Source organism: Trachurus japonicus, chromosome 3 (genome assembly GCF_045865225.1).
Source record: "Trachurus japonicus isolate A0001 chromosome 3, Traja_1.0".
Classification (NCBI taxonomy): domain Eukaryota; kingdom Metazoa; phylum Chordata; class Actinopteri; order Carangiformes; family Carangidae; genus Trachurus; species Trachurus japonicus.
In genome coordinates, this window is record NC_140909.1 from 36,569,760 (window position 1) to 36,582,371 (window position 12,612).

At 39.5% G+C, this 12,612-nt stretch overlaps 1 protein-coding gene across 1 annotated transcript in view; it reads right to left on the reverse strand.

The window, feature by feature from the left end:
* Positions 1 to 3,266: 3,266 nt before the first annotated feature.
* The window catches only part of kcna4 (potassium voltage-gated channel, shaker-related subfamily, member 4), a 54,485-nt gene continuing 45,139 nt past the window's right edge, over positions 3,267 to 12,612 (reverse strand). The window contains exon 2 of the mRNA XM_085771883.1: positions 3,267 to 10,440. The gene's annotated coding sequence lies outside the window, so the exon portion shown is untranslated. The remainder of the gene's footprint in view (positions 10,441 to 12,612) is intronic.

A 12,612-nucleotide genomic window follows, 5' to 3' on the forward strand; every position in this document is an offset into this window, starting at 1 on the left:
TTTTCGGCCGATTGGGTTTCAGCGGACAGCAGCGGCGGTGTTGGGTTTCCACACAGAGGGGAAATGGTGAACGCCAAATTCACTGGCATGAACATATGAGAGCAGCCTCTGAGCATGTGCGGAGATATTGTTCCCTGTCAGGTGTCGTTTTACACCTCTGAGCGATGGGGTCTTTTCCTGGAAGACAGTAGTAGACGCTGACAGAGGCAACAGGAGTGTGACACCCAGACACTCTGACCCGTACCCATACTTGTGCTGCAGCCCAGAAGACATTTAACCTTCAATTGAATCAACAAAATTCTTCGTCAGTGACACAGATTGTTAAACATGCAGTATTGTGTTTCCACATTACTATACATTGCAAACTGCAGCCTCAGGACTGAGATAATGGACACAATGTTGACCCATCAGTAAACACAATGTAAATCACACACAAAAAGATGATGCAAAATCACATAAAATGATAATTACATTTTTGAGGCAGTTTCCTTAAAGGGATAGTTCAACATTTTGGCAAATAAACGTATAAAATCCTATAGTCTTAGCAGTAGGTTCGTTACCTTTAATTGTCGGTGCAAGCTATTTGTAGAATGACGGAGCATAGCCGCGAGCTGCGCAGAGCTACGCTACGGAGGCTAATGGGATTTCTTGGTTTCCCTCATCAAAATACACAATCCAACAACTCCAAAACGCTCTCGTAGACAAGTTGTGACCTGCACATTCACCACACTATGAGATAATAACGGAACATTATGAGACAGAGTTGTTTTAGAGGTAAATTCATGCAAAACCACTGATGCGGGTTCCTGTCGAGGGTAGCCTCGAAAACAACTCCATCCCGTAACGTTCTGTTATTATCAAAATAGCTTACATCGACAATTAAACAAACCTATAAACTATAGGGATTATTGCAATGGGCCAATTTGCTTAAAATGTTGACCTATCCCTTTAATGCTTGCTTCTACTGCTACTGTATAAATTCATACAAACCACCTCCAAATGAATTAAATACAAATAGGGAAAAACACTTTTCCCAGAATCTGAAGTTAGAAAATTCTTAAACTGAGTGTTTGTGCCTCAAGAAAAAAAAAACTAAATTCATAAAACCCACCACGTAACAAATGTTTTGCAACTAACTCACACTGACTCATCTGTTCATATTCATAGTTTATGTTTATGAAAGTACAACAACAGGAGCAAAACAGCAAATGACATGTTCTACATCACTGCTTCTTCAGGTTCACTCACAATGACGAGGCAGTCATCCGAATGAGTCGGTCTGGGTGTGTGACAAGCATTTACTGCTTGTTAGTGTTTGCGGCTGCTTTGTGTATGCGAATGCGAGTGTGAGTGTGCGCACATGCGTCTGCGACTGTGTCAGATAGACCTTGTGTACCTCGTCTCGTTTTGTGGAGACAGCTCTAAAGGGTGAGCTACTATATATATCTTCAATGCTGGACTCATTTTCTTCACCATGACCTGATCTCAGAGTCATTCATCGACCTCTCAGGGTCGCTGTCACGCACGACAAACTTATGACAAACTCTTGAAGTTTCTCGAGGGTTTGTGGAGCATTTAAAAATAAGAAATAACGTTGAGTATTTGTTGCTCCTCCCTGGTCCGTGGAGATTTCCGTTGAAGGTGAAGAGGTTGCATCCTCACAGGATTATGTGTGTTTTGCAGTGAGGAGGCAAAGCCGAGTGTGTCCGTCACCGGCTTGATAGATGAACTGGTGCTTGTCCAAGAGTCAAGTAATTGCACACAACGGACCCATTTAAAATATTTAAACGGTGTCGAACATGAATGGCTGGAGCGTCGGGTTTCAAAAGCAGACAGCGTAAAAGGCCACTGTGGATGGAAACGCTCCTGCACTGGGATACTCAGCCCCTGCTGACAGAGCTGATTCTGACGGAGGGACATAAGCTATGTACATAAACATCTCCCAACAGTTCAACTAACTGCAAACAAATAGTTACAGTCTGGGTGGCAGATATGCTGAGCTTTAGCAAATTAGCTTCTTTATATGCAGGCTTCAAGGACTGGACTGCATGACATTATAATTATTTGCACTTTTGAATGAAACGCTGTTTAATGTGCTGTATATTTCTTGAAGTGATGTTTATGTAATCTTTGCTGCTTTTGATGTGTGGTGCTTGGTCCAGCAAAAGGATGGTGAAATTTTGATGAGACCCCAGAAGATCTTTTTTTCTTTTTCTTTTTTCTTTTTGTGAAGTAGCACCACGATCACACCGGTGTAGGAACTGAGTGTTGGAAGCAGCAAGAAAAGAGCAAGTCTCCTCTTTTATGAAGACTCAGTTTGGCTTCTAATGAGGCTGCCGATACCACCTTCATCCAAAGGTTACACATTGTTGGACTTTCTACAGTGTATCAGTGGCTATGGAAGTCCTGTTTCTTTGCAAACTTATGTAATGTGCTCTCTGCCAAGGAAAACATTTTAATAAGAGCATTAAGGCTGCCACCTTACACAGAACTGAATCACTCACTCCATCATAGCATCTCATAAAACCACTGTTACTAGAGCTTCTGTGCAGGATTAAAGTGAGATTAATAAAGTAACAGAAGTTCACCCCTGACACAAAGCACATCTTAAAACACTTTTGTTTTCTGAATTTTTATTGAATATATTATATTTTTCTTTAATCAACATTGCACATATTCCATTTTCAATCACATCTCATATTGCTGTCTACAAAATGTTATGAATGTAGAAAATCCAGAAGTTGGAAGGTTTACCAAAAAATAAAACAAAGAAGAAAACAACAAAGGAGAATTAAGGTCAGAAGTGACAAACTCCAAAGATACAGAGAGAGAGAGAGAGAGAGAGAGAGTGAGAGAGAGAGAGAAAGAGGAGAGGAGCACCCTCAGGGGACAACAAAATACAAACATACCTTGGGTTAGGATGCATTTTCTCAAAACAAAGCATCATGCAGAATAAAAGCAAGGCTGGCCAAAACCTCACATGGATAATTCTCAACACCTGAACTGTAGAAATATTATACATGTTCATTTATAGTTACTGTCAGTTTTCCTTTGTTGATTGATAATGATTTCCCTCCTTTTGTTATGAGTCGAGACGAGGCAGTGGCAGATGGACAGTTTGAATATTAGGCGTACACATACGTGAAGCAGTAACATTAAAACAACCACCATTGCCCCAAGTACAAAGCAGTTTGCCCCCAGTGAAGACTCTGCACTCTCTCCGGTCTGTACAGTGCAGCAGCAGCAGCAGCAGCAGCAGCAGCAGCAGCAGCAGCAGCAGCAGCAGCACTGCAGCAACAGCATGGAGACAGTTCACCTCTCTGCAGGTGACACGATGGTGAGAATCGTAATGACTAATGTAGATATACTGTACTTGCACCATAACTTCCGCATAAATGTGACCGTGGCCTTGGCTGACCAAACTGCACCTGCTTGCATAGACACCTGAATATTATGGGCTTTTTAAATCCCATCCTCGCTCTGTTAAATTCTCATCCGAGTGTGATCTTCTTCTATTTGATTTTTGTCTGCGTGTGTGTGTCTCCTCATCCTTTGCCGTCCTTCATCAAGCTCCCGTGGTTTTAAAGTAGGCTAAGATTTTCAGAGCTAAATGCAGATTATATCGTCGATTGATGAATCAGAGACATCGTGTGAAAACTAAAGAAAGGCAATTTACACATTATGTTATTATTGTCAGAATTATACATGCTGAGTGATTCTCGGTCTATAAACTCTGAAGGCTTGTTGAGGGGGAAATCTGCCATGCTGCACATGACAAAAGATCTGCTACGACTACCAACTGTCACTAGAATAATTGGTCTATAACAGGCTAAAGTACACAGCAGCTAGTCATCTATTTATGCTCTGTGCTTCTAAAAAGAGCGCTTGCATCATTACCAGCAGGCTGTTAATTCAAGAGTTACGGCGGCCCTGAGAAGCTCAGTGCACTGCAGTTAGAGAAACAAATGAAGCAAACATCTTCACCAATTTGATCTTGTGTAGAGAACATTAACGAAGCACGACCAACAATCTTCAATGTCAGATTGGTGAAAGTGTTTTCTCCATTTGCTTTGCCTTTTTTTTCTTTTCTTTTTAGCTCTATTTACATGTGTTTTCTTAGTTGCAGTGCATTGAGCTTCCAAGGCTTTGAGCTTTGAACGTTTTATTACTTAAAGTGATGTGAAACATTACGCTGCCACGCCACAGAGCATCTATCACAGCGCAGACGTTACATAATACTCTAACATCCCTCTTGTTTTCCATTAGGGCTCCAACCAGTGATCATTTTCATTGCTGATTTAATCTGCCATTTATTTTGTCGATTAATCAATTAATGTTGAATGAAATTTATTCAGATTGCTTGTTTGATCTGATGGTCCTTAGCTCAAATATTCAATTTCTATCTATATGGCAAATTGAAAATGTCAAAGCACATTTTTAGAAGCTAGAATCGGGATGTTTGGCAGTTTCACTTGGGAAAAAAAAGAGAAAAACCCAATCGAAAGAGTCGCAAATTAATTTTCTGCCAGTCAACATCCAGCTGCATTCCCATCCACAGGAGAAGAGATTCCTCTTTGATTTCACTTACTATTAGTTGAATGTCCGATAGCTTGATGAACGAGGGCCCGTCTAATAGAGAGCGTATTAATTGTGAGGCTGCTTGGCACGAGGGAACCGCGGCAGCATTGAACTCCCTTTTGTAATCAAACCACACCCTCCACTACCTTTGATCCGATCTGTGCTCATCGTTAAATAGAAGAAAATAGTAATTGACTCCCAAGGATTAGCACTTGAGATTACAATCCCCCTTCCTACTGGAGTCTGTCACCTCTGCTCTGTTCACCAGGAGCAAGAAAAATAAAGTTGTTCCAATACAACCAAGTTAGATTTAGGTGTTATTTAAGATAATGAAGCTTATTATCATTTAATCAACATCATAATCTCATAATACCATTTCATAATTAAATCCAAAATGGCAGCTTTAAGTAGTGATCATTGGGTATTTCCCAGTTCAAGTGACTCATGGTAACTATGTCATTAAGCAAGTGATGTGCTGACATTACAGTAGCTTTATATACTACAGCCTTTCAGCAAACATGTATGAATTCAGCAAAGGATTTCATCCACCTCCTCTACATGGAACAATTTGCTAAATACAGATGTGGCCAGGAAAACACTGTAATCACTGTATTTGCAGGCAAAGAGCACTAATACTGTTCTGCAGGAGGCAGATGGTGCAAAACAAAACCCCAAAATCCAGTCAGCCAAGTAATACCCAGCATGAATACTCACCAAATACAAACTGCGTGCGTCACCCTTCAACAGTTAAGCAGAGCTCCTTGTGAGCCACCTTTTTTTATTTTTTTATTTTATAAGTAGATTAAGACATAAAACGGGATCCTGATGTTCTGATCTAACACTGAATGTTTCAGTAAACACCCCAGTTTTTATCCTCAGACTAATGCATCAGTTTTATTTATGCATGCGTGCGTAATGTCAAACTGAGCCATATGGAAATGTCTGCAGTGCTGCATGGGTGCAATGTGAGGATACCGAGCTTACTCAGGTTGTTCCAGAGGTTTTTTTCTTCTTCTTTTTTTTGAATCAAATTCAGTATTCAAACAAAACATGCATCCATCACTGTGGGCAGACACAGGAAGTGCCAGTTTGGCTTCTCACTGTCTGATTGGACAGATAAAGTTTGATGATTTAAGCTGTTTCTCTGTTCTGTTTTGGGTGAATCAGTAGAACTGGGTCTGGGCACTAAGCTTAGTCAGCTTGGCTCAACAGCTGGAAAGAAAAACACATTTTGGTTTATTATATCTTGGTTGAAACTTTTTTTTTCTTTCTTAGTCATTTTATTATTCAGTGACAACCAGGAAATATTGGTCTTGTTCTTGTAAGGGAAATGTTTAACGTTTAATCTAAGTAAAAATATTTGGTTGTAATATTATTGTAGATATTTGTCATTGTTATAAGCTTGTGTTGAGTGGTTTGGGCTTTGCCTAATTGTACAAATAAAGCAGATGAACCTTCTGAGACTCCCTCCCAGCACACATTTTATCTATGGAGATTAAAATTGGACCAAACTTCAGGACGTGGTTCTGTCAGTCCAATCTGCCACTACAGAATGCAGTGTAGCCTACGTTAAAGTCTGAACACCATGCAGTTGTCTAGCATGGCTAGAGATCTGAGGTCATCTTGTTGTTTTCTAGGAGAAATCCTTTGTTATTGATTAGAGGAGGCATTCATTTTAAAGTTAATCTTGCTTTAGTTGCTTTGTGGAAAGCGCAGGGGACTGGAGGAGTGTCAGAGTTGTTCAGGCCTCAGAAATACGTGAGCTTCAACATAAAAGCACTTTCTCACAATGTGGACCCAGAGATAGCCCTTCTTAATGTGAAATCACTTCCCAGTGAGAGTTTTCTTTTTAAATGAGGTCAATTCTTTTGAAAATGATTTGTTTTTTTCCCCCCACATTGTACATGAGAATGATTAAACTGTGTTGGATGGATCTCCTCCTCGTCCTCCTCAGGCCAATAGCTGTGATAGTGAGAAACATTAGAAATGTAGCCCCAGTGAGTTTTCTAGCTGAGAGGTGATCATAATTAAAATTTTCTCCTCTTGCCTTGTTCTGTGTGTTATCTAATGTCCCCGCACAGACTATCTGTTAACATCCATAACAGCTTTTTAAATCTTCTCAGTGGCCGTGCTGAATCACAGCAGTTATCACGAAAGGTATTACTGCAGGTAATTTTAACATCCACAGGAATATCTAGCCCTGCTTAGTCCAAGAAAATTGGATTTGTTGTTGAGTCTTTAGGATATTTTTCCACTCATCTTTTTCCCTCTCATGATACGACCCAGGTGACCTGAAATCCTTGATAAACATCAATGTGGATAACTCTGGATTATGACCTTTTTATTTAGTGCACAAGTCTCATTCAGCTGAGGACGACACATGAGGATAAATTATTTTCCTCCCTGCAATATTCAATCTGCTTCAAAATCTGCCTATCGCCCTTTATTATCTTCTAGCTGCGTATATCATAGTACGCGGCCCCTCTCTGGGTTACTACTGATCTCCTGATGAAAGCAGATTTAAGTGAGGGCACTGTGTCAGTGCAACTTGACATAATTGCAGCCTCCAACCAAATAAATTACTTTAATTAATAGATTGAGGCAGAGGGTTGCACTGTCCGGCTTAACAGATTTCTTTCAGTCTCCTTTTGTTCTAGTTTGTTCTGCTTGATTGGATGCGCTGGCCTCCAGGATCAATTCTCTTGCTGATCCACTTCCTGTTCTCTGTACTAACCTGTGGGCATATTCCTCTTTGGCTTAGCGTCTTAGTGCTGCTGTGTGATAATACAGAGCTGTAGAGGAACGTATCACTCAGTGGATTAATTTGTCTCTTACAACTTTATCAGTATTGTTGCATTGCAGCTTCTGGCCACTATTGGCTCTTGGTATGATAGCTCTGCATTTGGACTAACTACAGCTCCAGTCTTTATGCAGGCCCAATTGCCCCTCCTGACTGTCTCCTATAGTCGAAACCATTGGCCAGGACTGAGGCCCTTGTCAGCATGCAGTCTGACAAGACTGGAAATAAAACTGATTTGAAAATATAATTTCACGTTCTAGTTATATTTTCATTTAATTTCTATCTTAAAGCTGTAGTTTGACATTTGGGGAGTATGCTTTTTTCTTAACTCAAAGTCAGATGACGATGCCAAAAGCTCTCATGTCTCCAGAGAATGTGCAGCCACAACCAGCAGCTGGTTAGCCTAGCTTAGCACAGACACTGGATAAGGGCAGAAAGGCAAAAACCAGTGTAACAACACAAAGTTGGAGAAGTTATGTCAGCAATTGGCAGAACTTGGAGTTGACAAACTTAAAATGTTGTAACTTAAATGTTGTGATAAGTAACTCAATGTCCTCATGGCAATCTAAGCTAATTAGCTGCAGGCAGTAGCTTCATTTTCAAATTGGCATCAGTCTTCTCATCTGTTGGTAGAAATATATTTTTTGTGTGCTTCTACTAAGTACCAATCAACTAAAAGCTTGATTTTTTGTCTTTTGTTCTTGTCTTACTCCATCTTCATTTTGTCAAAGGTTTCTTATTATTGTAATTGAGGGAACAGTTTACGTTTAATCTCACTGTGGATTGATTTAAATCAGCTGTTGAGTCACCAGAAGACAAGAAAAAAACAGATGAATAAGTCTAAGTTTAGTTTCCGTCATTACTTTACAACTCTTGGACTAAGACAACTAATACTTCACCTTTACATTAACCAGATTTTAAAGATTTGTTTTCCACATATTCATGTTACAGCTATGATCTACTGTTAGAATCCTATCTTTCATTTCTTAAATGTTCTTTTGCTTTGGCAATTTCTTCTGTCATTTCTTACTTTTGTTTTTAGGTAACTTTTTTTGTTTGTTTGTCTCTGCTTTGATCTGTCTACCCCCTAAACGTATCTGCAGTGCAGTGGTGTTCCTGGTAAAACTGCTGGTATTGATTTGTATCTACTCTTTCCCCATAAACTCCTTCTCCATTAGGATTTCTCAAGTACTGTATTGACATCTATTTTTATAACTACTGTGGCTATTTTGTGGGTACAAGTTTTTCTGACTCTACAGAAATATCTGGAACATTCAGTAAACAACTTTTCTGAGGGATACTATTATTGAGGTAATAACAAATACAAATTTTCAGAAAAAAAAAAAAAAAAAGCAAGAATGTGAACTTTGGATTTTCTTTTGGCGGAGAGGAAACAGACACCAAGATAAAGATCTCTAAATTTAAGTGCCATTCTAGCTAACACTGTATATAAAGGAGGACTTTTAAAGGAAAATTTAGGAAAATAAAACACTGTCTTCATCAAAAAATATGTGATATTAGTTACTGCTTCTGAAAAACTAAAAGAAACCTGGCATGTCAGTGGACGTTTCTAACCATTTTCTAATTCATTCATGGGCAACATCAGAGGTTAAACAGAGGGAAAAAAAGAAATCCAATCAGCACAAGTATCAACATCATCAGCAACCTTATGTTTCAGTGTGCCAAATAAAAGAGTGGGTGGATTTGAATGGGCAGTGTGGATCGAAAAAGGAGAGGGGAAAAAAGAAAAGAAAAACAGCCAAAAACATAACAATGAAGAATGTTGGAGCAGCATTCGCAAGAACATGAAGGACATGATTGTATCAGCGAGGACAAACCAAACACAGATGATTATGGTTGATGGTCGTAACAGTCAAAGAAAGTAAAGTCTCAAATTACTCTATCTGCAACACGTCTTAGGACACACAAGTATAAACGTCTGTTATTTACATTTTTTTCCTATTCAGTGTGCATCTATATCACAACATTTTCCAGAAGTCCACAACATACAATAAATTCAGGGTTTCACCTTTGGTTATGTAATTATCAAGGCTAGGTTTAAAAAAATATAGAACACACGTCCATGTTACTTTTGCATACAGTTAAATTCAAAGAGAAAACAGATCAACAAAGCAGCTGGTCAGCTCTAAATTTGCATCTGAGAAAAAAACCTAAGGTATTTCATCTGTAACGTCGATGACTCTCGGACAGCGAGGGCCCGCCGAGTTTCATCCGCTGTTTTTCTGTGATAATAGAAAGTGAGTGTGGCAGATAATTCATGATGGTGTTTATGTGCCTGACATCTTTGCTTTAGTGTAAGTGGGTCTTAATGTAAGAGGATATTCTTCTGATGGGTTTCATAGTGTTGCATTGAGCCAGTCAATATTTGTCCCGTGTTTCTCTCCCAACCCTCTATACACTTTCTGAATGAGGATTTTTCATGTGTTTTATGACATGACGTGAATTCAGTTTTTTAAGTTGCCAGCGTTTGAGTGAGCAACTCAGGCCAGCCTTGTTTGGTTGACGATATGAAACAAGATAAAAATAGATTAAGTCGTACTGCTGACTGCACATAAGCAGTGAGCAAACTCACCATTTAGTAACCAATGACACCTACGAAGCCGACCCAACTAAAACATTATGTCGACATTACAACCAAACATTAACTCTATCATATTAAAATATTCACATCTGTTCCTTACAAGACACTTTTTTTCACATAAAGAAAACATCTTTGAACTGGTGTAAGTCTCTTAGTTCCGTCACTTCATACATCTGTATATGTGTAGTAATTAAGGCAATCATTTTGGGCCACGACTTACTCATTTGCCAACTTCAGTCTCAACCCTCCAGGGTCCGTTCACTGACGTCACACGGTTAGCTCTCCTCTCGTCTCCGCTCGTCCCGTTGCCGAGTCCCGTCCAGTCGTTGCTGTTTCTTGGTGGTGTTGTTGCTTTTTCAGTGTCCGCTCGTGCTCAAGATGACCGGTCACAATATTTTGCTTGTTCTCTGCAATTTTCCAGAGATGTGGGGGATACTCCCTCTCCCTGTAACTGGCAGCGCTGCAGCAAAGAGAGAGAGGGAGAAAGAGAGAGAGAGAGAGAGACAGGAAACGGATGCAGTTCTGTCATCATTCTTTACAAAATAGCACCCTGAAGATGGAGCAATTTGCCCGAACGCTAAACTGATACTGCACATATTTTCCTTTCCCACCCAGCAGTTGGGGCAAAATGCATCCCTCTCCAGATAATCATCAGGGCCATTAAGCAGCATCTCCTTCTAAAGCACTTGGGGAGGGGATAGGTCTGAGGTTTGTTAAGCACATACACAGCAGAGTACTACTTACATACACGTTTAATTACTGTACATTATAAATACGTTGTCAGCTTTTACCTCTACACATATTTATTTCCTCTTTAGCAGATGAAAGGTTGTTAAAATTCTATTTCACTCTGTCTGACAGAGTCATATTCGTTCTTGATCAGTTTATGAAGTATTTAATCCAAAGACACAATGTGTTTTTATGACAACGCCCCTCCGTCAAATGTAAAGCACTGAACACACACAGCTATTTATTTTAACAGCCTTCTGGAATCCGAGTGAACCTGTCGGGGGGAAAAAAAAGCAATATGTCGGACACCACTTCATATTTGATGTATCCACTTGAATAAACTGAACAAGTCTCTGTTGGTTTGAACAGTTTGAGTGTGCAGAATGTGTCTGTACTGTAGCATCTGGAGTCAGTGGTATTGTTAGGATTCAGTTCATGTCAGTACAATTTTGTTTATCCCAGATTGAGTTAAAATTATAAAGAGCAACAATCTTAAAACTACATGTAGAATCAGCAACAATAAATGCATATGAATTAATCCCATAAAGAAGCATAGAACAAAACTGTCATTTGGACTGTGGCTGTTGTGATGATGTTGATTTGGCTCAAATTGAAACTCCTTGTTCATAAAGTGTTTGTGTTTTTCCGGCTACTCCCTGTGGGGCAGAACATTTCACAGAATAACTGTGGTGTGTCATAGCTATTTGTGCTTATTAAGATGCAGACTATTAGAGACAAGCGTCCCTCTTTAAACAGAGCAGCTGTTGTATAATTTCTCCACCTCAATAATCTGAGGATTTCCACTATAGTCTCCCAGGAGGTGAAGACATTGTGTACGCAATCATAGCTGTAGCAGGCGCACGGCAATTACTACAAACATACCGAGTGTTTTCAATGAATTCCCTTATTAAGACTTAAAGAGCTAAACCTGTGGTTGTTTACATATCAGGTGTTGTTTGTTTGTTTGGGGAGCTGCTTTAGTAAACACACACACAACACAGGTAGTATATTTACCCTCAAATAGTATGTGGTTGTAATGATAAGAGGACAAATATAGAATTCAATATTCAATTCAGCATTAATACTGAACACACAAGAGTGTTGGAGACATTTAACTTGCTGAAGGGCAGCGAACAGGTGAATTCAGAGATCAGAGGATAGTTTTAAAATTATACGGTGTCCTCTGAGGCTCAAATGTCACCGTGTTGCTCTCAGAAAAGAAAATGAAGAAAACTGTTTACATAGCGGTGTTCTGCACCAATATACTGAACTTTTTCTTCTCAGGTGCGTGTGTGAGGGAGTGTTGAAATAAAAGCATCTCCTCTGTGTGTGTGTGTACAGTTTGAAGTAGGCAACCCACAGCTGCAGGGAAACAGGGCAACACCAGCACTAACAGACTACAGCACCAAAACACACTGACTCCAATAAAAAGTCTCATGTGGCAGCAGCAACACGAGACAGAGGTGTCTGACCATTACTATGGTATGAAGACGTTAAAAAAAGACCTGTCAGAGATTTTATGAGCAGATATCCTGGCAACAAATTAAGCTTAATTTCTTTCTAATGGGAGGCTGTGGTGCAATGAGTTTACTAAAGATGATTAATGGACCAACAGGCCGAGGAGTTTTAGTTTAGGAGCCAAGCTGCTAAATTTTGGTCGCCAAAGTTGACATAATACTGAACAGAAGTAAAAGAACCTTATACAATTTTAATGTGAAATCTTTGTTAGAGAAATACTAAAGGATCTGCTAACAAGGATGAATTAATGCAATACATAATTCAGTCAAACACACAAACACAAACCACAAAAAATCTCAGTTATTGAGCGTTTATATCAGAGATTCCCAACCTTTTTTGGCTTGTGACCCCATTTTGACATCACAAGTTTCTGGCGACCCCCAAT